Source organism: Morone saxatilis, unplaced genomic scaffold (genome assembly GCF_004916995.1).
Source record: "Morone saxatilis isolate NCDOM2014 unplaced genomic scaffold, NCSU_SB_2.0 Contig15, whole genome shotgun sequence".
Lineage (NCBI taxonomy): Eukaryota > Metazoa > Chordata > Actinopteri > Moronidae > Morone > Morone saxatilis.
In genome coordinates, this window is record NW_023339707.1 from 15,193,534 (window position 1) to 15,197,936 (window position 4,403).

Here is a 4,403-nt window from a genome sequence, read left to right on the forward strand (position 1 = left end):
CTCTCACTCTCACTCTCTCTTTCTCTCACTCACTCTTTCTCTCTCTCTTTCTCTCCCTCTCACTCACTCTCTCTCTCTCTCTCCCTCTCTCTCGCTCTCTCGCTCTCTCTCTCTCTCTCTCTATCTCCCTCCTTCCCTCTCTTAGTGTCTTATCCTGAACAAATCAATAAAAATTGCATTATGATCTTATACATAAAAGCAGTTTATGATCCACAAAGTGAAAACCAATTCCAGAAATAAATATTTACTTTGTGACTCTCTGATCAGTTTATCTCAAGCGTATTATGTAGTTGGGTTGTAGTGCACCTGTACAATAAAATGAAAAAAGAATCAAATATTTTACAAAGCATTTATTTCTATAATTTTTATAAACAATGTTTGCGTGATTATGGCCACTTTCATATTTGTTGTTTTGTATTATACTTGTGTGCTGGCTGGTTTCATCAGCAGGTATTTAAGGGGATGAGTTGTGCTTTCCTGACCTGACATGACATGACCTGCCATCATCACAAATCTGTTTGTTTGTCAGCCCTCAGACCATCTCGATAAGCCCATCCATCACGCATACCTTCACAAGAGCACTCAGTCCCACTCAATGACCCTCCATATATCCTTCCTAGAATTTATTAATATAACCCGCAGAGACCCAGCCCTCCTACGATGGGATGTGACAACCCTGACCGAGGACTGGCCTGCCCGCCTGACCTGTGTGTGTGTGTGTGTGTGTGGGTGTGCATTCACCTTATATTTGTTTGTATGTGAGGACACACGTATAATATACAGCAGACTCATAATTATGTGTGTTTGTGCACAAAATGTGGTATGAGAGGGAGCTTAAGGGCTCAGGGGGAGAAAAAACTATCTGTGTGCACTGCATCTGCATCTGCTGAGAAAATATCTCTCCCTCCAGTATACTATCTTTCACTGCTTATCCATTTTCTTCCTTTCTGAGACATTTACCTCCACCTCCATCCCCCACCTTCAATGAAGTCTTGCAGAGTCAGAAATGGCCCCAGCATTCACCAAGTCAGGAGGGGAGGAAATCACAACTAACCTTGCTTATCACATGCAAGCACACGTGCACATGCACACGCTCACATCACTTATTACAGCTTTCTCTTTCTTTAATGTGTGCAAGCTGAGCTTTATCTTTGTGCCATGTATAATGGCGCAGAGATGGTATCATCAGAGACAGGCCAGCTTGACTAAATGGGAGCGGCAAATTGACTGTAGTATTAGGAGAGAAGGGCCTCTATCAAGCAATCTGATAGGATCCCATTAAAGAAGGCTTGCAGATGAATATGATTAGCTTTTCATTCCTCCTAATGGAAACATCTTCTGAAGAGGGGAGGAGATGAAATGTTTTGTAGTGATAGGGCCTCGGTACCACTGATGGGATTGTTATTGCCTAATTTGGGTAGAAAGGCCATTAAAGTTCTTGGAAGGGACGATGAATGTTCTCTGTAAGTATAGTCTCAGTTATGGCTATGGACCAGCGGTTCACTGTGTGTGGGCAGTGCTTTACTTTGTTGATTCCGAAAAACCACCCTCCACTTAAATGGCTTCATATTGGGCTTGTTTTTGACGAAATCTGTGACTAATGAGTATGAGGTTTCATCTCTTGTTTCATCTCCTTCACCAAAATGAACTGAATGGGTTTTTTGCGTGTTTTTGTGGTTTATGAGTGTGCCTGTGTGTCACCATCCTGCAGTTTTACTATCTCCAACAGACTGTGACAGAAGTGTTTCATTAGATTATAAAACAACTATCATGAGCTTCTTAAGCAGATTATTGTTCATTTATGGAGAGCCTCTGGGGTACTGTTTGCCAAGTCCTCAAATAACAACCAGCGCTTTTCTCTGTGATCTGTCAAAGTGAATGAATTTGATGAGTGATATATAGAAACATGTTTCTAGATATGACTTGGGAGAACATTTAAAGTATTGATAGAGTTCTTCTAGCTGTTTAAAGTAGTTACTACACAAATGGCCTCGCCCTCATTTTGATAGCCTGCTATGAAGCATGCTGTTCAAAGAAGACACAGAGTAACACAGCAGGAGACATTTATAAATATTTCTGTTTTTAAATATAGTAATATTTACAGCTCAACATGTACAGACTGGTATGTTTGTGAGAATGTGCACATATATGTATAAGAGTCGTTATAGTCATATACGTTCTTGGCACCAGTAATAGTTTGTTCGAAGACTGCAATGGCCCTTTAATATACATATACAGATGCATCAGGGGACCAATGCCAAATGGTATTTTATCTGTGTGTTGTTAGTATCCATGTGAAAATGTGTCCATCTGCGACGCAATTGCTTACAGTGCTGATGAAATATTGGTGGAAAAGAGGAATTTCTTGAGAAGAGTTACACAAAAACCATTGGGAGATTGAACGGTACATGTGGTTTTCCAAGCTAAAACCAATGCAGACTAATACAACAGTCTCACAATAAAACATAACTTATCTTCATGATGTCAGTTTTGTATAAGCTGTTTTAGAGAGGTGTTAAATCAACTTACGTCATTTTGGAGGATGTAGTTTATGGTGCTGTTGGGTTGTATTGCATCATTCCGAGAAGTGTTTATCATATTTTGTACTCACACACTAAAGAATCACTTCTCGATATAAGTAGAAGTATATAAGTTTTATCAGCAAAATGTATGAAAGTACTCATTATGTAGGGGAAATGGTCTTTGTCGGTGTTACATTATACTGTTGGATTATCAGTACAGATTCATTAACATGTAAGCAGCATTTTAATGTTGTAGCTGGCTGTTGTAGCTGGTAATTGTACTTTGCTACACTGTTGAGTGGTTTAATTCATTGTATAAGAATGTATTTTATTATATATGCTCATTATGGGGTTTTAAAATGATCATCTGTAAATTAAGTAGTAAGTATGGCTGCCAAATAAATGCAGTGGATTAGAGTAAAGTAGGATAGAATTAAAATACTCAAGAAAAGTGCAAGTACTTAAGACAACTGATACATGTATATGCAAAACTCTACACTTGGCATACAGTGTCCCGGTGTTTAAACGTGTTGTGAGTAGTATATGTGTGTGATTCCAATTATGCGTGAGTGTAGCTTAACCTCTCTGTAATCCCACATATCTGTGGTTTATTCACACTGCACTCACTCACACAACTATATCTCTCACTGCTTCTGACACGTCACATTGCTTTCGGGGTTAGTGTGACAAGACGAAGAGACATATTCCCCTTGCAACATTTTGTTGCTGTCTTTCTGGCTTTGCTTCTGCCGCGACTTTTCCTTCCAACATCTCAGCGCCAACAAAACTGCAAATTTGCAGACATGTTCACAGATGAGTGTGCCCATGAATCATTATCAAATTTCTCTGTTTACCCAAGAGAATCTGTAATATGCACGTTATGTGTCTTTCAGTAATTTTACGGTTTGAGATGGGGATATTTTGTGGAACTTTCAATTGTAGAGATGTAAAACTTAACTATAATTGGCAATAACATCGTACAGCTAAAAAACAAGCTACACCGTGAGTATACTGGCCACAATGAGGCTGTTTGGTATATGATAAAATTAATTTGATGAATACAAAGGAAAATGTTTTCTAAGAAGGTCATTCTTGAGGCTAAATTATTTTAATTGTGAATTACATTGTTTGTTTGTACAACTCACTATGAAGGGCAAAAGATCAGTGTTTAAAATGCTAGCTTGCAGACGTATAAATCTTTCCACAATCAGTCTTAACATAGTTATATAAAATGCTGGAAGCTTAAAGGCTTTTTGTTTAAGGTTTATTTGTAGTCAGACTTGGAGTCAGTTCTAATAAATTCGATAGAACTTCTTGTTTAGCTGGAAAACAAGAACAAATTACCTGCACTTTTTACTCGTGAATAAGAAATGAACACCATTAGAAATAAAGGTTGCTTTTCCAACTTAAGTCCTGCTCTTTTAGCTTTTGAATTTCTTCTCCTCTGTCTTCTTTTCCTTCCACTGTTGATTCCGGCAGTGTGGCTTCTTCCTTTGGAGAAAAAAAAGAGGGGGGTATAATATAGTTATTGTAATTGTGTTGTCTGTCTTTGAACTCAAGATGAGATTGCTTTTGACTTGCAAATATTTCAGATTGAATTGAGCTAAATGACTTTTGGGAAATGTCTCCGGCATTCACGTGTCCTCCTCTGTCTCTTCTCTAAAGGTTAATAGTATCTGCTCTCAGTGAATGAGTCAGTGGACTTTACTGTGCCATTCAGTGACCTAGGAGGTTTGGTGGGAGCCTCTCTCTTTCTCCCTTGGGGTGGGATAGAGTCGGCAGGTCAAGCTTTATTCTAGTGGGTATAGACACATACAGCAAGCAGAAGCCTAAAAAGAAAGCCTTGCGCAAGTGAAATGGACAGCGTGTGTGTGTGTGTGT

At 38.8% G+C, this 4,403-nt stretch overlaps 1 protein-coding gene across 1 annotated transcript in view; it reads left to right on the plus strand.

Annotated features, from left to right (window-relative positions):
* The window catches only part of kcnd3 (potassium voltage-gated channel, Shal-related subfamily, member 3), a gene marked incomplete at its 3' end in the record, with an annotated part of 94,776 nt that overhangs the window by 72,509 nt on the left and 17,864 nt on the right, over positions 1-4,403 (plus strand).